Source organism: Equus asinus, chromosome 26, assembly GCF_041296235.1.
Source record: "Equus asinus isolate D_3611 breed Donkey chromosome 26, EquAss-T2T_v2, whole genome shotgun sequence".
NCBI classification, from domain to species: domain Eukaryota; kingdom Metazoa; phylum Chordata; class Mammalia; order Perissodactyla; family Equidae; genus Equus; species Equus asinus.
Genome location: NC_091815.1, coordinates 17,595,901 through 17,621,632, shown reverse-complemented (window position 1 = coordinate 17,621,632; position 25,732 = coordinate 17,595,901). Strand labels below are relative to the sequence as shown.

Here is a 25,732-nt window from a genome sequence, read left to right as displayed (position 1 = left end):
GGAATTAAAACATTAGTATTGGCTTTCAGCTCTCGGGTCTCTGGCTCCCGTAATAAATGCAGGGCATCTTAAAAATAAAAGCCAACAAAGCAACAGAAAACAGCAGATGCCTTTGCAAGACAGAGGAGGCACAAAGGCTCGCTGCGAGATTTGCGAATTGATTTTCTCCAGAGTGGACTCCAGCAACTGTTTCCTCTCTAACTTTGACATATACTTTTCATTTATTTTAAGTGGAATGCTTGTATTTTTACTATGGGTATAAGAAGACACTGCGACATGTCAGATAAATGAGATAATCCCAATGACCACATTAAGCCATATATAGGGAATCTTAGAAAGAAAGTGCCATAGAAAATCTAACATGTATGCGTTTACCCTCATATCCGTTTATAAGCCTGTGCATGCGCTGGGCCTCTCCACAACGGGGCAGCTTGGGGTTTGGTGTCTGCTTCCTTCCGAGGAAGGAAGGCGGGTTCCGTGGGGAATTCAGCATGAGACAGCCTCCTACAGTACATGGATCTGGGTGTGGGCCCTTGGAATCCTGTCCGTTATCAAATAGATTCAATATTCATGAAAATGGCAAGAACCACCGTGTGCAGTTGTCCCGCTCTGCTCCTGGAGGATGTTGAGGTCCATATTTAATCCCAGATCTTGGGATTCTGAGTATACTATGATGAACAGGCTTCTATGCCCCAATTAATCCAGGTCCAGGGCTTTAATGTCATTTCCTCAAGGCTTTGGGGAAATTTGTGTTTGGGTACTGCCCTGACGTTTACCAAGGGGTAGCATGCTTGGGATAGGGAAGTAAAATGCCCCAAAGGGCCAGGTCTGGGTTCCAGGCAAATCCACTCACTTACGCTTTTGACGTTTCCAGCAATCTCAACTGAAAGCCGAGAACGCCTCGGTAATATTTTCTAAAGGTCTTCCTTCTTCTCTCCATCTCAGAACCTGGTGTTGCAGCATCTGTCTGGCTTGGGGTCACTGGTCGTCAGTCTTGATTCCTGCTGCTCCGGTCCAGTGGATCCCCAGTCCTGGGAAGGTGAGAGGGGAATGGAGGAAGGTTAAGGGACAATGGAAACCTTCCTCTAGTCTGATCCATCTCTCAGCTACTAGTCATTGTTGGAAGCCTCTGGGGAGCCACCACTGCCCCAGTCCCCACCTCCCATGGTCTCAGGCTGGCTTGGGGATGGCTTATCCTGAGGTAAGCCAACGTCTTCTGGTTCCCTGTCATGTCACAAGTCTCTGTTGCACTGGTAGGCTGCCCCTCTGGGGAGCTGAAGGATTACACTGCTGGATTTGCTCTTTTGAATCAACACAATTTGCTTGACCTCAGAGTCTCATTCATTCCAGGCCCTGAACCCCCAAGTTTCCTGGATTGCATTTGGCGCCCCAGCCATCTCTCTCCAGAGTTTATTTCAAGGGCGTTGCAGGTGAAGCATGCAGGACGAGGAGGCCCTCTGACCTTGGCCTGCAGTTTCTTTAGTCGGAAGAGCTCAGGATAATTTCTGATGATTTCCCCACCAAGCGGTGGGGGCGGTGTGGGCTCCCGGGTTGGTGTCTGCAGGGGTTGGTGAGTGCATCCTTCTTTGAGTCCACAGTGAGCAGCTTGGCCTATCAAACAGAGAATATTGTCTTGGGGTCTGAAACTTTCTTGAGACTTAGGCCCGTTTGGGCGAGGTAAATCTGTGACTCTGCAGACACATTTTGAGTGAATTGGTTTCAGCTTTCACGTAATGCTAATGTTGATATTGTTTACGTCTGGTCTCATTGTTTCTCACTTTAAAATTACAGCTTTAGTACATTAAGCTAATTTCATAATACTGTATTAACTTAATATTCCATAAATCACACATGTCAGATTGCATTGTTACGGATGCACAAAACCCAAATTTACTACTCGGGCTCTCCAAACACATGTATTCATAATTTGGTCCGGCGAGCCCTGTGCCACCATATAGGGTTAAGGAATTACACATTCCAACGCCAGGCACAGATCAGGCTGCTCTCTCTCTCAATGCAATTGTTCTCCATACAAATTGAAACAATATATTTCCAGCCATTTTCATAGTTGTAATTACTAGCAAAAATCGTAATTCTGCGAACATATTTCAAACACCTGCGCTTTTGGTCCAACTCATTTTTTTTTAGCTGAGCGTTTCCGTTTGAATAAGGTTGAGAAAGCTCACCGGTGGTAGCAATCGGTGGCTGTGTTTTTTCTGGGGGAAGATTATAACTTTTGACTTAGAAGGAAGAGGTACCGAGACCGGTGGCAGGCACTCGGCTGGCACCCTCTCTCTCTGTTCCCCTCTCCTCTCTCTCTTTCTTTTCACCTTGGCTAAAGGGATTAGTTCTAGCTGGGCTGGCTTTTACATGCTGCCTGGCCCTCTTGCAAGAGTGCAAAGTTCTGTTCTGAAGCCTGGCTGGCTGGTTCCGGGAACAAAGGGACGCTCTCCGTGGGGGCATGGCGGTGGGCTGGGGCCGCGGAGGAGCCTCTGCAGGTTTTTAAGCACACACTGTCTAATCGGGCTCTGACAAGTCCATTGTAAATCAAAGGTCTGGTAAGTGGGGATGCCAGAAATGTTTGATCTCCTTCCAAGCCTTGAAACAACTTGCTTATTTTTTCTGCAGTTTGGCTCCTCGCTAAAATAAAACATTGCGAGATGAATGTTCTGACGGGTCATTGTGTGTCAAGCTGTCACTCTGTAATGGTTACATATTTCAGCTGGATTGAGGTGGTGCCGGTTGGGGGAGGACTGGGAGAAAGAGAGGCAGAGAGAGAGGGTAAGGAAGGAGACAAAGAGTAACAAGATTTCTGCTTTCTCCTTGTGGCTGATCTTCATTTAAACCAAACACTTGTCATGTTCAGGGGAAGTTTTATAAATTTTTAATGATATTGGGTACAACTGGTGCTTTGAAATTTGCTGTACTTTAATTTTTTCTTCGTTAGCAAAGGTTCACTAATGCATTGAAGTGCTAAGAGCGTATCCTTGGGATGCCACGATAATTGTGTTGTTAATAATATTGTGGCACTAGTAATGTTCTCCTGGTAATCAAGGCATGAGATTTTTTTTTAATATATTCAGTTATTACACTGCATCTCGTACAAATCATGTCAATTACAATTGCCAGCCTGTGACAGTTAAAATAATTGTATACGTTTTCTAGAATTTTCCATTGGCTTGGCTAATCAAGCTAAAAAAAAATCAACACATTATTTGCATTAATTTTGTTTCTAGTCTATTTCCACTCCTAAATCATTTGTCCATCTACTTCAAAAGGCAGAACAGTAAGTATTTTCATAATAAATATACAAACACATTCACACCAACCTAATTTAAGAATACTTCTATAGGTCTAGCAGGATGGAATCATCGGTAGGAATGTTTTGTGTGACTGGGTTTATGACTTTCCCTGGGCTACATGCATGCTGGTATTGACTTCACGTTGTATACACTCGGGATATGTGGATTCTATGTTTATATAGACAAACCCTGTAAGAACGTTCGCTTTAGCGTTTTCTATTTCTGTATTCCGTCCGTAGTTCTGTTTAGGTCAGAAAAATTGCATGATTTTGGTCTTTCCTTTCTGGCTTCACTGAAATAGCTCAATACTCCTCTGCACCGGGAAATGATGTATGTAATATTTTGCAGAATGGCGCTGCACATTTGCAGCTCAAACACCAGTCTTGTACTTCTGGGAGCTCTACCTCCTGACCGGCTCCGAAGCTTTCTTTATTTGGAACTAAAATAGCTAACACTCAAAAAGTACTGAACATGTGAGACCGGCTGCACACGGAGTTCCCCTGTGGTGTCTCAGCAAATTTCCCAAAGCCTGGCCTCTGTCTCTGCCACCCAGAGTCCCCCCCTGTCACGGAGGCGGACGGGGAGGGGTTTTGGTGGCACAGAAGCATTTTGAATGAGGACCCCAGGGTGCACAGGAGAATGGGAGGAGAGGCAGGAGGCTGCCAGAGAAGCCCTTTGCTGCCTGGCCACCAGCAGCCCCACTGCACATGGGGACAGGGGGTCAGCGGCAGGGTGACGTGTCTGCTCCAGGATGGCGCTCAGGCAGACCCTGAAGAGTGAGTCAGCTTGGCCTGTTTCATCTGTGGAAAAGAGGATCAGAAAGCAAGCAGGAGGGTAGCAATTTCCCAAGGAGCCTGCCAACAAGCAGGGACGGCTGCTTTTGCAAAATAACAGTGGCAGAAGGAGCTGAGGAACGACAGGTGGACTGACAGGAGTATTTGAGCAATTTTCGGGCAGCTCAGCGATGTTATTTGGAGAATAATAAATAAGCTCCCTAATTCCTGAGGTCTTCCCTCCCCGCGCCCTTGCTCTCTCCATACCCTTCTAGGCCATGTCTGTGGTGTCACGATTTGGCACGAGGGTCAGTGGCTGTGGGTTATGGGAGCCAGGGAAACAAAACATTTTTTCCCCTTTTTAATGCAATCATATTCTCTTAAACATGGCTTGAACAAATCATCTCTCAAAATGTAGAATTTATTTCTCAACTTTGCCTGGAGGTACAGTGGAGAGAACAGATTTTTTTCCTCTCTCTGGCCCTTTGAGTCCTGACCATGCAGAATGGATGGCTTTAGAACTGTACACAGACAGGAAAATCAATGCGTCATACCAGGAGGCTTCAGGGGTTAGGTTCCCATGTCCATGTCAACAAGGCGATTGGTTTTTTTAATGCTCCAAAGTTATCACTTCCCGCCTGCAAGAGCCACCACTGTGACTTGTGTGGTCAAACCTTAACAAAAGAATTTCCCTTCGCCCACCGCTCGGTGGCATGGTATTTAATTACTGTGCAGGGAGAATTTTTCCAAGTATGACAATCGAAAACAAACAGGCAGGTCTCCAACAGCACACGTTCCCAGGGCAACTGGCTGGTGTGTCACAGAGGGGCCTCATGATCTTGCTGGGGGCCTGGACACCACATATGTGGAGGCCTGAGCTCTGTGGTGGGATGGCGGGCACCCCTGTGGGTCTCTGTGACCTCTGGGAGCTCCTGGAATGCAGCCTGCTAGGAAGGAGGACAACTGGCCTTCTTTAGGAGGGTCATTGTGGTGTCCTTGTTGGAATTAGGGCTGTAGGGATCTGGCACTGTGAGCATCCCTCCTGCTGGAAACACCACTGCTCCGTTAAGGGTGCTTCAACCTGTCAATAGAATTATGTGCCATCAGGGGAAGACCACGTCACTTCAAACAATACTTGTCATTAGATTTTAAAATGAGTATCCAAAAATGTCGCCTTGGTTAAATCTTTGTTAGTTTAACCCATCCAACAACAGCCTTTGGTTTACTGAGCCAGGAGGAGTCCCCGGGCCCGACAGCAGCCCTGTATGCACACCTAGAATCTCTCAGATTCATCCAGCTTGCAGCACGCTAGGTCCAAACCCCGCCCGGATGCCAGGCCAGGCAGACCCTGTGCCCTGCTAAAGCAGCCCTTTGATCTGGTTTTCATCCTCGCCGCCCCCTCCCCCATCTGCTTCTCCCTGGGCTGTCCTGTCGGCGGTGACACAGTGCTAACACCACGGTGCTGGAGGCCACGGTGAGCATTGCTCACTCGCAGCAGGCGGATGAAAAGGCAGTGCAGATGTAATTTGTTTTCAATGGCTGTTTCAAAAGAATAATTGTGGTGACATTGCGGGATCAATATTATAGATTTTTGTTTTCAAGTACACTGTATGTGTGGTGCTAAGGGGAGGCAGGAAATACAACACTGCAGCCTGAATACAATAAAAATGGATTGAGGTCTGCGGGCATTTGTCGGCTGCTAGCCATCACGGGTTTGGAACATCATTGGTGGGATTACCGAGTTTGTCCTTTGGGTTGCTATTTCATGGCGCCCGTGTGCACATTTCCTGTAGTTTTCATCTTTTGCTTCTTTGGGGACCTGTTTCCTGGATCTGTGTAAAGTAAGTGGAGATGAGCTGCCGTAACTGGAGGCTTGGCTTTCCTCGCTGCCAAGCAGAGGGGTGACCGGGCTGGCATGTCTGTGTGTCCTGGACGGGGGCTAAGATCTGTGTAAGGGGATGGACACATCCACAAGAAAACAGCAGCTTCCAACCCAGAGCAGGGGAGACGGCTCGGGCGCAGCTGTCTGTTTCCTCCAGCTCTTCCTGGGGGGCTGAGAGAGGACAGGACAGGCTCCTCACAGTGTTTGTGGGGTCCGGGTGGAAGCAAGGACTTCTGTGATGGTGGGAGCCTGTCCCTGAGCTCCCCTTCAGAATGCCGTCGCCTGCAGCCGCGTCCTCGGGCAGCTTGCTCTTTAGAGAAGCACTCTGCTCAGGAGGCTTGTCCAGACATCAGGACCGTCGCTTTAAACTCCGCGAACACCAGAGGAAGTAATCAAGGCCTCCTGATTCAGGCGGGTTTTCCGACTTAGGGTAACTAGGCAAAAATGCAGATCCCAGGGTGAAAATTATATGAACAAAGAATTAGTAATAAAGCCAAATAAATGTAATGAGATGTGAAAGAGAGCATGGCGCGCGTTTTCCCTCTGTCTTTTGTAATTAGCCCCTGAAAGAAATGGAAATTCCGGCAAAATCTGTTTCTAGTGGCTAGCTTCACCCTGTAAATGAGCAGGACTTGCTGCGGAGTGAGACAATTGGCAGGTAGAGAGCCAGATCCAGAAGGACACCCGGGATATGAGGAATATGTCAGGCCCAGCTGACATATTTGACAGATGGAGAAACTGAGGCACGGATATCCCTAGGGCCCTGCCTTTTCTTCCAGTGTGTTCAAAGACCCTGTGTATTCTGACTTCCAACCCAAAGCTTCCCCAAATCCATGAACTGGGCTCTCGTGTGGGCATATTTTGTTTGGCTATCACAGTGTCTTTTTCATTTTCTTTTATAAAATTGAGGGCAAATATAAAATTGGGAGAGTTCAATAAAAATCCAGTTCTGGATTCTTTTGAAAAATCAAAATATCCAGCAGCATGGACCCATATCCTGCGTGGTGGTGTCTGGCTGGAGCGGTCCCTACTGCCCGCTTTGCATGGGACACTCGCTCACTCGTTCAGCTCAGCCCAGTAAGCGTTTGGCTGTCAGCCCTGTTATAGGGCGCACGGCAGCGTCTGTAGCATCTGAGACCGAACTGCAACATTTGTTTATTCAACAGAGTGGTAAATTCAGGGGCACATGTCCCGCAGAGATAGGCTTTCTTTAGTCCTACTATACGTGGAATAGGATTAGTAAATAGGAGCTGATCAGCACCCCGTGACCTCTAACACGCTATGTTAGCACTGTGGGTGCCCATGTGATACAAACTGACTGGAAGAAATAACAACTGTAGCATCTACACATTTCCAAATAGCCAGATGTTGACATTCACACTTCCTGAGGATTTAATTCAATAAACGTCGCCAAGCTCCTTGCTTGAAGTTCAGGCAAGAGTGAACTCCTTCTCTCAGGAGCGCACAGTCTAACAGGAAAAACCCATGCATTAATGCCCTAAGATGTAAATGCAGGGCTTGTTTCCCGAGAACCTACTGTGTGTTGGGCCCTGTGACTACCTTTGAAGTTATCAGACAAGGAAAATACCCACAAAAAACAGATTACAGCGAAAAAGGCAGTATTTATGTGCTGAGGGGTTTGAATCTAGTTTAAGAAGAAATTAGCATCTTAATTTAACAGATATTTATTGTCCGCTATGAGTTAGTCATTGTGCTAGGTGCTGGAGCTATAATGGTGAGCAAAATAAACATTATTCAAATAATGACACAAATATATAATTCAAACTGGTAAGTGTGATAGAGGAAGATTGCATAGTGCTGTGAGCACATACAACAGAGTAATCTGATCAACGCAAGATCAAGCACTTCTCTGAAGAAGGCATTTGGTCTGCAGGTTGAAGGATGAATAGAAAAGAAGACCTTTCTATGCAGCAGATCGGCATGTGCAAAGGCTATGGGGCCAGAGAAAGCATGTCATACCTGAGGAACTCGAGGAAGACCAGTGCAGCTGGAACAGAGCAAGCAAAAGGGGGAGGTGTGTGAAGAGGAACTGTGGCAACAGGTTGGTGGGTGCTGGACCAAGCCCAGGGTGAGACATTTGGTCTTTGTTCTCACAGGAATAGGAAGTGAGAAGCGTTGAGGCATATGTGTGTGTACAGGGGGTAACACAAGAAGATGTCTTTTAAAAGGAACATTTATCCTAAGATGGGTTTCCCAGGAAGCAGATTCCAAGATTTAGAGATTTGTGTGTAGAGCGGTCATTGGGAACGCTCCTTGGAACCACACTTGTGAAGAGTCGGAAGAGCAATATTGTTCGGAGAGTTAAACCATAATGAAGCTGCAACAGAGGCTTCAGGGAATCCTATGGAGCATTCTGGAGCTGGAATGGCTCTGCAGAAATGTCCAGCATTGAGGCAAAAGGGTCGGGCCTTATGCGGCTCCTGCCATCTCATCAACCAGTCATTGTATTTGGGCTGCTTCTGGGGAGAGGGTGTGATCTCGGGTAAGCCTGCTCTCTTCATCTAAGGACAGTTCTCAAAGAGGAGCTCAGCCGAGAGCTGTCAGCCACCAGTCCTCTCAGGAGCTGGGACGAGCAGCACACACGCCCACTACAGTCCACCCCTTGTAGCGCGTAGATCGACCTGTTTCGCATAATAAGTTTTGTGAGTGCTCTCCAAGGATCCTGGTTGGTCTGTTTTCCAGGGGATGCTTACAAGAGGAGAGTTAGTGGGACAAACCACAAGTCTCACCACTGAAGCTGGGCTTAGGCCACATCCGTTACTCATCATCTCTGTCCTCTACCAGCCATCATTCTCATCCTTGGCGAGCACTACTAATGGTCTGAGTGACTCACCCAGTGCCATGATCAGACTCTCATCTCTGAAGAGAATGGCCCCCTGGTCATCATGCCCTTTTCTAGCTATGGCTCCTGCATTCAGCCATTTCCAAGATAGGGCACTGGTGACAAGAGATGCTTTAGGGGATCAGCTGGCTGGCTCCATTATATAACAACAGCCCTATCTCCTCCTTTCCTTTCTTGCTAGACTCTTGGCATGGGAACCCAAAATGAACACGTGACAGCTTTAGCTAAAAATGTAATGAGACGTTTGCCAAGTCCCCTGGTGGAAGAGTTCCTCGTCTGAGAATCAGGACCTCTCAGTCCACAGGGCCTAGAGTCCCAGCGATAGCAAGCACAAATTCCCCAGGAGGATCATTAGGAGGGATGAATAGTGGGGCCACTCCTACTTCCATCTCTTTTCCTTACCCCATGTACTCTGTGTATTGGGGTATTTTTGTATCTACCTATTTTCATCACTTTAGAGCGTATACTGAGTCCTGGAGAGGGACATCCTGTTCTATTCTGTTGCTCTATCAAGCTGGCAGCTTCCTTTGTGGTGTGGTAAGTCATAGAACCAGTGGATCTCATGATCATATTCCCGCCGTCACCCTTTCTTTCTTATAAAGTAAGTCCCTCGGTATAATGCAACTCCAGTTTTTGTATAACCCCTTGGATAGCAGTGCTAGCTAAAGCCCTGTGGGCAGGAAAGGCAAACTCATATCCAGAGTACATGTCAATTCCAGTCAAGTTGAATCATGACCTTTGCCAGGGTGGAAGGTGTTCAATGTAATCAAGTTACCCCCAAGTGGATGGTTAGCTTTTTTGTGGTATGCTGCCTTGTCAAGGAATCAACGTTGGTCTCTGTTGCTGGTCAGTTGGACGTTTGGCAGTGGTAGTAGTTAGATTTGTCTTAGAGATATAGATCCCACGATATTGGGCCCATCCATAGGCTTTGTGCTACTATGTCTTTGCCCCATTCAAAGGTTGGCTGATATCAGCTGGCTGAGTCATTTGTTCTGGTGGATGGTTTAGGGCTTCTTCCTTGCTTCCTAGTGGGCATTATCATGCAATACCAAGAGCATCAAACTTTGTGCCCCCATAGATCCAGCCACATACCTCTTTCTCAGATCTCTTTGTCTGCAGTCTTCCAATTATTCTCCTTTCTAAGCCTCTTGACCAAACCGCCAAGCCATTTGCCTCTGCCCATGATTCTACACATATTCGTATGTCAGGCCGCTTCTTTATTCAGATGGAGTGAATTACCAGCTTCACCACCTGAAGCTTAGACTATGGGGAAGATGCTCCCTCACTGCCATCTTTCCAGGCCATCGCTGTGTGGGACTGGAGCGCAGCAGCAGTCTGTTTAAAGCTGATGTTCACAGACCGATCTGAGAACGGAGCTCAGCCTTTTTCCTTCTCCATCAGCTGGTCATAAGGGTACCTAGACATCACAGCTGGTGCACAGTGGGGGATGACACCGTGTCTGGGATACCAACTCGTGCAGATTTCTTGTTCCCTCTGGCCCTACTCATGCCAATCCTGGAGGAAATTCTTCTGTATTACAATAGATTGCTGCTGGATTTACCTGATCTTATGATCTGGTAGGTTGACAAAATCTAATTCACAATGGATAGCTATGACTGCTTGGTATCTTGGCCTTCCATGGGCAGACAACTTGTCTCCACCAGGAGTCCACCATGGTTGGTCTTCTTGTTTTTCAGATGGTGTGTAGCACTCTGCTGCATAAACTCTTCAGAGTCTTTTCCCACCTCAGTGATCCCTGAGAGCACTGGTGAATTAAATGGGATGTGACAGGAGCCACCACCCTTTCATCAAGCACATTTGCTATCTTGGCTGGGTGCAGGAGCAGTTTCAGAGACTTCTACTTGGCCTTCTGCGCTGTGATGCTTGCTACTCAAAGGCCCCAGGAGCCCACTTAGAGATTTGCCAACTTTCAAGCACGTCTGTTTGAATTATAGGTTTTGGAGATATCTCTAAGCAGAGATTACCTCCAGGTGGACCTACTCAGAGCTGGGTCTGGGCCAAGATTTCATCTTTTACCTGGCCTCCATGAATGCACACTCAGGTCAGTTTGCTAGGAAGCAGAGAGAGTGAGTATAGAGAGAAGCTGGAGATACGGAATGGAAGAGGCTGAGTCTGATTGAGAAGGTGGACAGAGAGTTTGATGAAGTGCCTGGGGCTTCCCAAAGTGTGGGGCATATGAACGGTATGAAGTAGTATATTTAATAAGTATACTAAATTAGAGTGAGTCATAAGGTAGGTAAGTTACTCCTTTTTCAATTCAACATTTTGAATGTTTGCTGTGGTTCCAAAATGGACAGGGCGAAGCCTCTTGGGAGGGAGTTGAGAGAAGAATAAATTTCACATATGAATGTGGCCTGACGATTGGCTGATTTCTGTAGGATTGTCTTCCTACACCTCTAAAGTAGGATTTCTTTTCTTATCTGGAGACAAGAAATAGTAGGACTGCTTCCTTCAGAGCAACTACTGAGCTCTGCTCTTTGCTTATTTCTCCTGCCGAGTCCCCACCCTGGATATAATGTTTCCACCTTCTGGGGCTTAATGACACGTGTGGACTGTGTGAGCTGTGAACGCAGGGGAGTCACCCAAATCTCTCCGATCTGAACAGAGGAAAAGGGTTCACCTTCTGGTTCTGGAAACGTTAACATATGTGTAGTAGAAAATACTTGCTAGGATTTAAATGGACACATATTGAACTCTCTTGAGTCGGAATGTCCCTTCTAACCTTGGCGGGTCCTGCTGTTGTTTTCAGCTACTTTGCCCAGTTTAGGGTAAGGACCTACCTCATTGGAACTCATTTATTCCATGCTGGAGGTCAAAAGAGGAATCACCTTGGAACTGAGAGTTTTCAGATAAAGTTTTTCTTTCATTTGGGCCAGAAATCATAAGACTGTGTATTAGTTTTCTATTGTTCCTGTAACTACTTACCACCAACTCAGTGGTTTGAACAATACGAATTTATCATCTTCCAGTTCTGTTGGTCAAAAGTCTGACACAGGTCTCAAATGGACTGAAATCAAGGTGTTCCTTTTGCAATCTTTAGGAAAGGATTCATTTCCCTGCATTTTTCAGTGTCTAGAGCCTGCCCTCATGCCACGCCTTGGCTCAAGATCCTCATTTTCAAAACCAAGAAATCGGCATCTCTCTGACACTTCTTTCGTCTTCGCGTCTTTCTGTTTGATCAAAGCCAGGAAAGCTTCTCCTTTTTTTCAAAGAATTCAAGTGGTTAGTTTGGGCCCACTTGGATAATCCAGGATAATCTCCCATCTCAAGGATTCGTATTCTTGATCACATCTGCAAAGCTCCTTTTGCCATGTAAGGTAGCATATTCTCAGGTTCTGGGCTGAGGGTGTGGACGTTTTTGGAAGCCATTGTTCTGTCTAGCACGGACCGTAATATTTAAAAGTTGTAAGGAATCTTAGATTCTAATCTCTGCCCTCCCACTCGCTTTGGAATTCCTTCTGAAGCATGCCGCATGGCTGCGCGGCCAGCCTCTGACTGAACGCCCGGTCCCAGGAAGCTCACGGCAGCTCGGAGGTATTTGCTCTGCGGAAGCTCTGTTCTCTATCCCCTTCAACATCTCTTTAGACTGGTTTATTTGTTTGTCTTTTCAGTCAAGCTTGAATCTGGAATTTTATAGAATGAACACAGGAAAAAGCTGCCTCAACAGGGCTTTTGACTGGCTGCCCAGGGCCATGTCACAAACGATGCTATATTTGCAAGTACGCTCCGAGTTTGAATCTGGATTCTTCCCACCAGATACGGGATGCAGAAGATGTCCCTTGGTGACGAGCCTCAGCTTTGAGTAGCCTCTTTACCTCGTGAGAGCCTGGGAGTTGACAGTTTTCTGTCCACATGCTCCGTTCATTCATTTATTTATTCACAAATATTTGTTGAGCCACTGCTGTGTGCAGGCATTGCTCCAGGTGCCAAGAAGCAGCAGGGAACAGGGCAAAGCCCTTTCTGTCAGGGAGCTGCCGTTCTAATGCTGGGGGCGGGGCGAGAAATAATAAGTCCACATTGTAGTGTCTCAGAGAAGTGGATGCTAAGAAGAAAAACACAGAAAAGAGCAGAGTAAGGGGAAGGGGAGAGACTGATGGGGCTGTTTGCCACGAGCTGGTCAGGAAGCCGTCTCTGGGGAGGAGGCACTGAACAATGGTGTGAATGCAGCCAGTGGTATCCCACCAAGGATTAGGGAGAATTGCGGAGTAAAATTCTGAGACTTTGACCAAGTCTGTTTCCATCCCTCATTTCCCTACATGCTCCCCTGGCCCCCCACAAGCCTTCCCTCAAGCCCAGGATCTGTGGCATCCTACCATCTTGCTTCCAGAAAAGGTCGCCAGGACAGACCAAAGGACAAGGAAAGCAATGCTTTCTAAAGTTTCAAAATAGATTCTAAAACTCATGGCAAAGGCTCTGCTTTGTCAGAGCCGGGCTTTGTGGATAACAAAGTCCCAAAGAGCTCAGGGTCTGAAGTTTATATCACAAACAATTGACCTGGAAGGAGAGATAAGCAGCCGTCTCCTGGGTCCCAGATGAACACTCCATGGGCTGTGTGAGAGAGTAGGGAGGGTGGAGAGGGTTGGAGTATGGCCCCAGCAGTCCATGACAATGACATGCAGTAGGTATTCGTACCTAAAATTTTGCATAGTACTAAGAAAGGAAATCCCTGCTGAAGGTGACATTGGCAGTATGTTATGTAAGGAAGACTCTGGTGCCATCCTCTCCTTGTCGCCAGTCTGTGATCCCAGCTCCCAGGCCTCCTTAGCTCTCCCCTCCTTTCTTCACTGAGTGTCTGCAGAGAGTTCTGTTCTCAACCTGGAGGACCCCACACGTCTGAAGCGCCCTAGTGGAAACAGCAAGGTTGACGTGAGCCGAGGGGATCAGGCAAACAAGGAGAACGAATTGGCCTCCCTAGTTATCTTATCACCTAGAACAGGATTCTGAGACATTTTCTTTGGACTGGTTAACTTTAAAAACGTGGGCCTCCCCAAATAGGAAATACCTGAATACTTCCAATTTGGCATGCTTCCCCTGGACTAGCCCAGGACCCCCAAGGCCCGGGCCGAGCCCCGAGGAGGCCACTCCTTATTCACCCGGCTTGGTCAGCTTCTCTCTCTCCTCGAGTGTGAGGTCAGCTTCGCCGGCAGCAGGCTGACCCGGGGTTGAGTGCTGGCGCATCAGCTAACGGTCGGGGCGGCGGGAGACTTTGCTCCACAGGGCAGTGTCTAACAACCAGCGAAGGCTGGGAGAGGCGGCCGCAGCCCTGACTAATCTGGATCGAACCCCAGTGTGGCCGTCAAGACGCTGGAAATGCCACACCCCCTGTTTGATGAGAAGTGGGCAGATGTCTTGACGCAGAAAAACTGCGTGTGCACCCTGGTAGAAATTATACTTTTATAGTTATTTTTACATCCAAACATTACTCTTTGAGTGCTGTCATATTTTATGAAAACTTTTATTAACATTTCAGAATGACCTTACCCTCCTGGTGGGGCCACCCGTCCCTGGAGCCGTAACCTATTTAAGACATTTTCATCTTTACAAACACAATAAAGTAAGCTGTCTTCAGCCTAGATTTGTAGATCTCATTAGAGATGCTTTTTAAAAAGGTAGTGCGTCTCTGGGGAACATAGTGACAGGTTGTAATCTTTGCATGCAAAGTTTTCAAACGCGAACACTTTGTGCAAATGGATTGTTTCATCTTTGGGCACCGTTGTCTCCAGATCTGCTTCGTAATTGTTCTAGAATTCGGTGTGGAAGGTTACAGCTCTGGCTGCCCTAACAGGGTAAGAAGCGTTGGATGGGCTGGAGCTGCTGGCTCCCACAGTGTGGCTCCCGACTTGCCCGTCCAAGGTGGGTCAGGGGCTGGGAACTGCTGGCTGGGAGAGCTCGCACAGAGACCAGAGAGAAACGGCGCCCGCCCTTTGAGCAAAGCCTGCCTGGTCTTCTGGGTCGTAAATGAGGCTTCTCCCTTGGGGAGTGACTGGCTTAGGTGGCAGCTGAGGGGGTAGTTTTTCAGAAATGCTACCTCTAGTGGGCCAGCGTTCTAAGGGCTGCCCGCTTAAATGGTCTTTTTATGCAGTGAGATAATGGCAGCTTGCACACTGCTAAATCAGGCCTATTTTCTGAGGACTGGTTGCATTCGGGGCACTTCTAATTTGTCAGAAGAAATGCAGACCATCTCTCCAGGAGCCTGCTGAAGAGGACATCATTTCTCCGCGAGCTCTGCCTTGGGTCAATGTGCAGCTCGGTTAGCATGCCATCCCCTGTTGCTTCCACCTCCCGGGGACACTCTGATTTATTAGGATTAAACAAGCCGTGTCCTCATCCTGACTCAACCCACAGGACGAACGGTCCCTCTTTGTCCCCTGCTCTCTTGCTTCTTCCCTCCAGAGCCATAAGGCAAGGGAAGGGTCACTTCACAAATGCTCCCTATGCGTTGTGGGACATGGTGCTGAGAAGTCCTACTCTGCTGGCCCCAGTGACGGCGGTTTAGGGGCACACTGGGCCCAGAAGGAGGGCCAGGCCACCGGGCAGCAGGCTCTGGGAGTGCCGGTCCTTCTGGTTTTCTAACTGCGAGACGACAGTGAGACCACAGGGTTTCGAAGGCTGGGGAGATGAAGCCAAAGCCATTGGTAATCGGATGCAATTACTTTCACCCCGTCTGACTGCGGGACGAAGCCCAGGTGAATCACACTGCTGAATGCCCCCGAACGTTTGCCTTGGAACCATTTAAATTGCATTGCCATTGGAGCCCCCTCTTTGTGAAGCTCACTTAATGTGCACTGGTCTGGCTTGCCATCCATTTGAAAGCTTTTTGTTTGCATGAACTTATTATATCTTTATTATTATTCTATAAATAATATAAACGTGGTCTGATTCCCATCTTGGGTCCACTCTCTGTCATCTCACCTCCTTCTGATGGCCTTTGTCCCTGAGGCCCCCAGCACCCCATTTAACAGCAGAGCACGGGGGGTCACTGGGTGTGACCCCTGCTGTGACTGCACAGGTGGGACTCTGCTTCTGTCCCTCAGCAGCTCTACGACTGTGGTCAAGTCACTGACCTCCCTGTGAGAGGGTAGCGGACCCCTCACATGAAGATTAAACGAGTTAGCACATGTCACCTCCAAGAATGCTGCTTGACACGTGGGAAACCCTCGAGAAGCAGAAGCCCTGTTATTGTGTTTTGCCATCTCCAACCCCGCTGACTTTTCTGCCCTAGCGGCCCTGCCTTCCTCCTCGGCCTCCAGCAGCTTCCATTTGCTGAGACCCCGGGGGCTTTCTTCACCACTCAGGCTATTTCACAGCAGCCCCTGTGCATGCCAGGACCTGGCCACAGGGCAGGGCGGGAGAGGACGTGGGGGTGGGACTTGGGGTGGAGAAGTCTTTGCCTGGCCTGCATTGGGCGTTCTCCCCTGCCCCATCAAGCCTGCTCTCCGAATAGGCCCCATCTGGCTGAGGAATGAGTTTGGAGTCATCCTGCCCAGAGGTCTGGGGCTGTTGGCCTTTGTGCTTGAGGCAGGCCAGGGTCTGGCTGCCTCTGATCCAGGGCTTGGTGTGCTGAGCAGCAGCACAGCACTGTGAGGGGAGGGCCTGTCAGCCCGCAGCCTGATGTGTTCTGAGTCTCTCCATGTGAGTGATGTTTCTTTTACCTCTTCTTGAGTCTATGTCCAACTTAGTCTTCCCAGTTCATCCATCCACGTATCATTGGCTTATCCAACCTCCACGTGCATTTTGAGCGCCTACTGTGAGTGCAAAGACTTGGGAGGCAATAGTCTGGCTTTCACTTTTTTGAGGTGGGGGCTGGCCAAGAACATGGGTTTGTTCATTTCAATCTCTCTTCCTCTGATTTTATTTATTTTGGTTAAGTAATGAATTTGGCTAAAGCTTCAGTCTTGTTAGGAAAGACTGGTCCAGTTAGAGAACAAGGCCTTGAGGCCCGAGTCTTAGGTTAAGTTCAGTAGAAAGAATACTAGAAAACAATTCTTTTTTTTTCTCCTAGCAGATTTTCCAATGGAGAAGCTGGATTGAAAAGTTTTTGACTTGGTTTTGTAATCCAGCAGCTGGAAATTGTTGCCCTCCCCAACCCAGATTCATTGTCAACCTCTGCATTTTGGATTCTGCTCCAGCATATCAGCCCTAATGCTACACAGACCACACAGGGTGGTCAGGGATGGCCCTGTCACGGCGTTGGAGACAAGAAAGATGTGTCCTCGCACCTGGTTGTGTGAACATAGAAGCTGTGACGATGGCACAGAAGGCAAGAGGCTGTCATCGTTCGCATCTTAAAGACCAGAGACATCTTTCCTGGGAAGAGTCCGGACAAAGTGTCGTCCTGTCAGGGAGGGCATCCTTGGGAAGCCACAGGATGCAAGGCACAAGCTTTCATTGACCGCGGACTTTATGATGCTCCCAGAATTGTGCTGTCTAGGAAACCATTTAAACTGGGGAGAAGAGAATACAGCATTTGACAATGGTTGTTTTGTTTTAAGACACATGCATTAAAAATACATCTGAAAACCAGGGCACAGAGAATCCAAATAATGTTATTAAATTTCTTGTTGCAGAAGGTCTCATGGGACAGCCGGCTCTGCTCTTCTACGAAAAACTTGCAGAACTCAACTTGTTGCCTGAACAAAGCATCTTCATTTCTTTATTCTTCACCCTTGTTCTCTCTTTTGCATTTTCCGCTTTCCTATTTCTCCTGAGGAGACAAACAGATCTCTGAAGGACTATTAAGTTGCAAATATACCGGAGCCAAAAATAGAAGATGGAGCCTTATAAACATTTTGCATATTTTGGTGTAATTTGTTGAAAATAGTACAAAATATGCTCACAGTTGGCATCTAGAATGCAAATATTAGGAATCCAGTCCCCTGATACATTATGGTTTTCAGCAGTATAGTGCAGGCTCGTCCAATAGCTATTGTGTGACTTTGTAGTTTGTGGGAGCGTGAATAATATCAGCGACTTGTTTCCACAGTATATTTGGGAGATACATGTCGCCAAGTGACATTAGCTCCTGTAGAGGGTCCAAGGCACAAAACCCGAGAGTGGAACTCAAGGAAAAACAGATGCACATACTTTTACCATGCTTGATGCTATTTGCTTTTCGGAGCTACTTCCTTAGAATAAAGACCAGGGTGGGGAGGAAAGTGTGCAGGGGGCTGTGGACACGTAGGCATCTCCCCTCCTGTTGCAGAAGGTGGGGGTGAAGTGGCCAGGCTTCAGTAAGGAAGTCGGCCGTTGGTGCGAGAGCTGGTGGAGTCTCCCACCCAGAGCTGAAATGAGGATGGCTGGTTTTACGACTGACGGTAAATTCGTCTTCCCTCTCCTCTGACAGGTGAGGAGCCGTCCTCCCGTGCACGGGGCTCCTGCTGTACAGCTGGCACCCACCTCACAGGTGAACCCTCCGCTCCTAAATGATGACTGGTAAGAAAAACAAGATGTCTTTCTTGGTTATAAATTTAACTCTTCTATGATTAGTCTGGGCAATTAGGACCCCCCTGGGGTTGAGTGTATGGCTGAGGCACAAGCTGGAAGTCTGATTAGCCCCAGTCTCCTGATGCTTGTTCCTGGTAGTAAATGCCTGGCACATAGAGTATTGATTTTCATTTAGATATCTTAATGTTTCCAGACAATCCCGGCAGATGTGGGCTGAGCTCAGATCTGCAGGAGCGCCGGGCTGCAATCTGCAAACATTTTTCTTGCCACTTTGTTTCATTTTTCCTAAACTTAACTGATTTGGAATCGGGAGATATAAATGAAAAATGCCGAGTCGGCCTATCAATCACGCATGCACAAACATCGCCACTGCCCTTTCCTAACATCCTATTACCACCGGGTAGTTGGCTAGTCAAACAGGAATAAAAATTACACTGCAAACATCATAAGTTAGGCTTGATTTGTTGAGCAAGTAGCCTGACAATTCGGTAAGAGTTATATACCTCAGCTTCGCTGAAAATCAGGCTTGTTATGGCTCTGGTACGTCTATAAAGATTGTTCATTTCATATAAAACAGCTACCTGCACTGAACGCTCTGGAAGGAAGAATGATGCTGGTTATAAATATAGAGGAAAATCTATTTGTCTGCCCCTTCACGCTGTTAGCAAGGCACATGCAGCGGCCCTTCGGTGCTTCTGGGCAGCAGGGGGAGTTCTCTGCAGCCACCTTCCCCTCTGCCAGCCTGGCCGGATAAAGCGCATCATCTCTCTTTGTCATATGAGATAAAGCAGTGAAGTGTGACCGGTGCCACCGCCTTGCTCTCTGCCCACCAGGGGGACGCTAATGATATTGAAAAACTAGACGGCATTGCATTTAAACCAAATGTGAGGGGAAGGCTGTCTGTTGGCCGGCTGGGCTGGATAACAGTTAACGTCAGAAAAGATAAATAGAAATTATTAGAATGGGTTTGGAAGGGATTTTTTATAGGGCAGGGTTGTATTCGTTTAAAGATACATTATTGGACTGTTATATCTGATTTCAAGCTGCTGGGTAATTAAAATGATTAACATCCCTTACTCATAGAGTTCAATTCATTAAAGTTTTAAGCACCCTTTGTGCTCAGAGTGGAAGGATGGGATGTCCGTGTTGACTCGCGCCAGGGATCACTCAGTCCGGCCCAAGGTTTATTTTCGTTGATCTTTCAAGCCGCTGTGTCCATTTCTAAGCTGTGGGAGCATATTGTGTAGAAAGCACGGCCGTAACCCCTCACCCCATAGGCTCCCTTGTTCAGAGAGGAGAAAGGGAAGGGAAATAGAGGAACCGGGAAATCCTGTGGAGGATGCTCCTCCAGCCTTTCTCACTGGCAAGGTTCTTTCCAGCGACTGGTGCTGGGGGAACCCTTCCTTTTAGGGGCTGAGCAGTTGTGACCCGAACACATGTCGCCATCAGGTACAGTGTCAGCAGAGGGTCTGAGCGGGGCACCTGCATCTCGCAAACCTGCTGGGACATGCAGCAGACACAGTTCTCATTATTATCCCTATTTCGCCGTGCTAAGAAATATTCTTTGCTGTGCCATATTTCTTCTTTTTGCATTTATAAAGTATCCGGCAGTGACTAAATGGGATGTTTGAAAGAGCCCACTCATGTGACAGAATAAAAATGCTGTTGTCTTAAGGGTGCACTCATTTTTGCCAGCTAGCTGCCCAATGTTAGAGGAGAGAGAATGACACAACCCTGTTTACTAGTCTCCTGTATAAACTTTAACCATCAGGAGCAGTGATTTGTAAGACTGCTTGAGACACACACTTATTTTTTAAGGTAAAGATATGGCTTGGAGGGGCTGGCCCCGTGGCCGAGTGGTTAAGTTCGCGCGCTCCGCTGCAGGCGGCCCAGTGTTTCGTTGGTTCGAATCCTGGGCACGGACATGGTACTGCTCATCAAACCACGCTGAGGCAGCGTCCCACATGCCACAACTAGAAGGACCCACAACGAAGAATATACAACTATGTACTGGGGGGCTTTGGGGAGAAAAAGGAAAAAAATGAAATCTTAAAAAAAAAAAAGATATGGCTTGGAATTTATCACCTTTTGGCAGATTCTGGGGGAAGTCAACACCAGCACTGTGCCTAGCTGTGGGGCCTTGAGCAAGACAGTTAACCTCTCTGAGCCTCAATGTCCTCATCTGTAGGATGGAGATAAATACATCTTTATAGGATTATAAGAGTTAGAGAGTGTTACAAGTAAGTGCCTAATATAATGCTTGGCCTAGAATGAGTGCTTCATGCATGACAGCTCATATTCTTAGCTAATAATATCCATTATGATGTGAGCCATTGCATTACTATTTGACGCACATCTGAACACTGTAGATACTGAGATCCTAAAGGGATCTGCAAAACGGAGCCAGGCGTTCCTAGCCGAGGGACTCAGCAGCGTGGCCCATCTCGTGAGCTGTCATTTTCTTAGCTGGTTGAGTTCCCCAGCCATCTCCTTGCCCAGATCATTAGTTGCTACGGGAACTTCTGGGAAAACTAGATGTGGTTTATGCTTCATTTGACTGATGTTAAGAAGCAAGAGACAGACAGACAGAAGACACAGAGACAGAGATCATAAATATTGCTATACAAGTGGGTTTCAGGTCCCTGCATGGGGAAGCTGACTGAGAGGAATGCCAGGGAGTGTGACAAGGGTCGGCCCCGTGTTCTGGGATCCCAGGCACAGTCTCCATGACTTTGTAATTACTCTGTGCTCCCTGGAGTGGGGGCACCCGAGGCCACTGCTGGCCCCCCTTGACTGATCCATCCCTGTCCTTTTTGCTGCGTGGTGACCCTGAGCAAAGAGGTCTCCACCAGCTTGGCAGAAAGAGAGCATACTACAGATGCTCCCACCTTTTTGTCAAGTAGGATGACTATACGTGACAATGGGCCCAGGTCAGTCAACGTTAATGCTAGTTTTCCTGGTGTAACAAGGCCCCTTTTAATCTGAGAAGTGGTTCAGTTGGTGTGATAAAATTATATAATCACCCTAGGCCAGCAGGATGCTTAGGGCGACAGGCATTTTAGTGTCGCCCCGAGTAACCTGGGAGAGCTCCTAACATTGCAGACCTGGAACAGTGAGATCAAGGAGTCTGTCCCAAGGTTATCTGTGCAAAGCCAAGGCCATGATCAGCTATTTGCTCAAAGGGCAGCAACAGTAAGGCGTTTGCTCCCAGGTGTGAAATCCATGCTCATCGCAAGGAAAAAAGAAATGTTATAGAAATGTCATTTTAAGTGTTTATGACAAGTGTTTACTTCTGGGGAAAAGCTCATTTTAACTCTTGAGACCAACTTATTGGTAAAGTTTAGAAAAAATGCAAGGCTCACATCCATTTTATGACTCGTTACTCGAGTGGTTTCTGCTCTGAAATCTTCACAATGGCTCTGGTGAGTGTCAGATCAAAGTCTGTAGTTACCACATCAGAATAACTGTTTTCATTTGGACTTGGCGGCAGTCTAAAAGAATATCAGAAATTAAGAAGAACGGAGGAGAAGTAAACAATGATTTTCTTTCACCCTTTGTTTGGAGGGTTTTCTTTTTGGTCCTGGGAAAGAATGTGGCTGTCCCAGATTGATGTCATTCTCATCAAAATCACAAAGTCTCATGTGTCGCGTTTCCAAGGTCAGATTTTCAAGTCCGGACCCAGTTGGGCCAAGGCTGCACGGGGTCGGGGGCGGGGGAGGGGTCGGACGTGGAGACGTTTGTTACCAGCAGCGTGAGGGACATTTTCCTGTGATATGCATCTCTACGTCTCTTTAGACACTCTTTTCCCACTTGTATTAGGGTTGCTTGTGGGTAGTAGGGTCCCTGCAGGTATTGTGGTAGCTGGCCCCTGGTTTCCTGAACATCGGAGGGTGCAAACTGGTGCCCCGCAGGTCAATTTCAATCAGAAAACAAACAAATTTGATTGTCCCCTACACACACACACACACACACATAGAATGGGCTATCTACATTTAAAAAAGATTTCAGATCAGACTGGAACTCTGTCTTCTTTGAGAAAAGATAAAAGAAAGAAGATGAGGGGATCGCAATATTGGGCCTGAGCTCTGCGAGCGGCAGTCAGGCGCTCCAGGTGGAGCTGCCCTCTCTGATGGGATGTGCTCTTCATTACGCTGGGGTCCCCCTGCCCTCTAGCTCCTCACACCAAGGCTGCTTTTCTTTGTGTACCTTCACTGCCTGAACCCTATAGGCATATGGGTTTAAAACCCTTCATTTACGTTTTAGGTGCTTAATGAATGTTTAACAAATGCACGAACACATGAATTGACAAGCGAATGCAAGCATAGCCTGAGTCACTTGCTGGTTCCTGGTATTCTGTGGTGCTAGGCAGGGACGATGGAGTCTGGGCTGGCTAGCGCTTTCAGAATGCATCACAGACGACACCAGCCTTGGGGCTCAATAGCTGAGAGGACTGGTACGCATGTTGAAAAGAATCTGTCTGCAGCCCCACCTGAATCCCTTAGTTAATGCTGTTGGTCACTAAGAGGGGAGTGAAGATGACCCAGGCCACCTTTTCCACCTCTCGAACTATAAACCAAATGAGTGGGCTATATCATTTTTGCTCCCTCATTTAACACAACTTCACAGAGCACAGGCTGCACACCCCAGTTGCTGATAGATACTGGGATACAGAAATGCAGAGCAATGGTATTACCCTCATAAGCTAGCGGGTGAGTTAAAACACAAAGGATTACTGTAAACAGTGGAAGAGGCAGAGTCTGCAGCTAGTTTCTTCTTTGCCCATCACATTCACTCTTCCCTTTCTTCCACCCTAAACGCAGCCCCAGGAGGCTGAAGTGTAGGCATTACATCAAGATGATCTGGGTCAACTGGATTCTGGTTGGGTTCGGAAAAAGGGGATCCCTGGCAGGAGATCGCAGGGGGCAGTGGCAGGGAGACCGAGGGCAGAGTGTTTTGTCTGCTGGGTCCCTCCCTTTGGTCGCTCTCTTGCCTGAAGATCTTTGCTCTTCTCAAGATAAGGCAGGATTCTCTCTTCCCAGGACCCAAGAGCCTCTCCTTCTCTCATTCCTTTAGGCCCAGATGCTGGTTCCTACACTCTCCCTTGAGGCTTCTTTCCAGCCACTTCTCACTTTGTAATTTGTCCCTCTGTAAACAAACCCTCCCTGGAGAGCCTCACTGGAGTGTGCCATCTGTTTCTGCTGGGACCCGACCGAGAGAAGGCCATGAGGGAGACGGAGAGGTGAAATGCCTATGGAACATCGCGGAAGGGGAGGGGAGAGGATGAGAGAGGACGCTCCGCCTGGAGAAGGCGTATGGTGCCAAGATGTGGGGCCAGGACAGGGAGAGCGCAGATATGGGTTAGTTTCTTCAAAAAATGAAGAGGATAAAGAATGATGGAGAAGGCAATTGGAAGGCGGGCTTGTTCTCAGAGGGCCCGATTTCTAAGGAAGAGTTTCCTGCTGGTCGGTCTGAGCTGGGGAGTCCCAGAAGGCTTTCGGGCAGAGAGGTGAAATAACCACAGCTTGCATTTTGGTACGGGAGAGAAGAATCAAAAAAACCTCATGTTAGATGTCCGTGTAGAGGTTTTTTTTTGGCATTTAGCATGAGGTTTTCCTTGAAATATGCAAAGACATGTAAATATAGGAGAAAATCTGCGTTCATACTGGAAACTAGGAAAGTTGGTTTCCACATTTTGAGAAAATTTCTGTGAAATGTAGAGCATAAAGCACTAGGCAGAAGGGAGGGTGTGTCCACGGCTGGCTGCATGCAAAGGAGCAGCTTACCTGGGAAGGAGTTTAGTAGGATCCCACTAGGGGATCCCTTAAGGGAGGGGGTGTCATGGGGTTGAGAGACAGGAAGTGTGGGGCCAGTCCCGGTTCTCAGCAGTGCAGAGAGCGAGGAGGAGGGGTCTGCCCACTCGATGTGCGTGTGGTTGGGCAAGTTACTTGTCTACTGGGAGCCTCAGTTTCATCATTTGTAAAGTGGAGTTAATCATAATTGCCACCTAATGGGTTTGATTGAAGATTGATGGAGAGAAGTAGGTGACCCTTGAACAGCACACAGAACAGAGCCTGGCCCGAGGAAAGAACTCAGCAAATGCCAGTGGGGTTGATAACATCTGTGCATCTGGTAGTGCACCAAGACAGAACATCCCATCCCATCCCAGTCTTTATTCCCCGGTCCAGGAGTGACAAACCAGTTTCTTATAAAAGGGATAAAGAGGTGAAAATGTTTGAGAGGACAATAAAGAGACAAATTCAGGAGATAAGTCCAGGAGATTCAAATCATGCATGATAGAAGCTCCAGAATAAAGTGGCATACAGACCACCCCCCCCCCCAAAAAAAGAAAGACTCTTTGAGCTCAATAAAAACTTCACCTTTCAGATGACAGCATTCCCTGATTACCAGTCATCATTAATGAACAGAGTCCCATGGAGATAGCACCTCATGACGTTTTTGAATTTCAAGGGTAGACAAGATAAGTTAGGAGGCAGTAGGATGGAAGGGGAAATCAGGTTGCCATCTGAATTTTCTTCTGCAGCATGAAATGACAGGAATGTTTACAGAGATTTGGAGAAAGAAGGTTGTGCCTCAGTAATGATACATGAGGAGGCGAGCGGACAAATCTAGAAGATAGGGAGTTTGTCCCAAACCATTCAACAGCCATCCTCCTGAAAAGGGGCCTATTCTCCCCTAGAACTAACTGAAGGGAGTAACCACCTGAATTGCACCTACTTGGGACAATCCATCTGTAAAGGACCCTTGGAGGATTTGAGCGCAGTCTGGACACTAGATGACATTACAATTTAACGCTGTGGAAAGGTGGACGTCTACTTACGGAATAAAAGCATGTTACAAACCAATGTGTCCAGTATGATCTTCCTTTGATGAACACACGCATACATATGAGTGCGTAGAAAAAGATCTGGGAAGATATAGTCTAGGGTGTTACCAGTGGGAAAATGATGATTTTATTTTCTTACTTTTACCTATCTAGATTTGCGAATTTTCTACAGTGTGCACATACGGCTTTTGCAATAAGGAGAGGCTTTTTGAATTGAAAACACAATTCTACATTCTCTCAAGCTATCGTTCCTGAGACAACCTTGCAGATTTTGAATTATGAAAGTACTTAGAAAGTATACCACCCATGTGCCCTTCATTTAAAAAATACTCAAAGAACTGCTCCAGCTGAATGAAGCCCATATAAATAAGAAGAAAGTCAAGAGCTGGGAAGACACAGTGTAAAAGAAAGGTTATAAAGCACTAAAAAGGAAACAACATTTATTCGGATTAATTGTTTAAAATTATGGCTACAGAGTTTATGACAAAGGAGAAAAGAAGTTATTTAATGGAAATATTTAAGCTCCAAATTACATCAGTAACATTGGGAGATACAGAGAAGATTGCAGAAAGAAAGTGTACACAGAATTTATCATTTTACACA

General features: G+C 47.3%; 1 long non-coding RNA gene across 1 annotated transcript in view; it reads left to right on the top strand.

The window, feature by feature from the left end:
• Positions 1-942: 942 nt before the first annotated feature.
• LOC139042169 (uncharacterized) overlaps positions 943-25,732 on the top strand; it is a 45,449-nt gene continuing 20,659 nt past the window's right edge. The window contains exons 1-2 of the long non-coding RNA XR_011498527.1: positions 943-1,039; positions 18,185-18,273. This is a non-coding gene — a long non-coding RNA (uncharacterized lncRNA). The remainder of the gene's footprint in view (positions 1,040-18,184; positions 18,274-25,732) is intronic.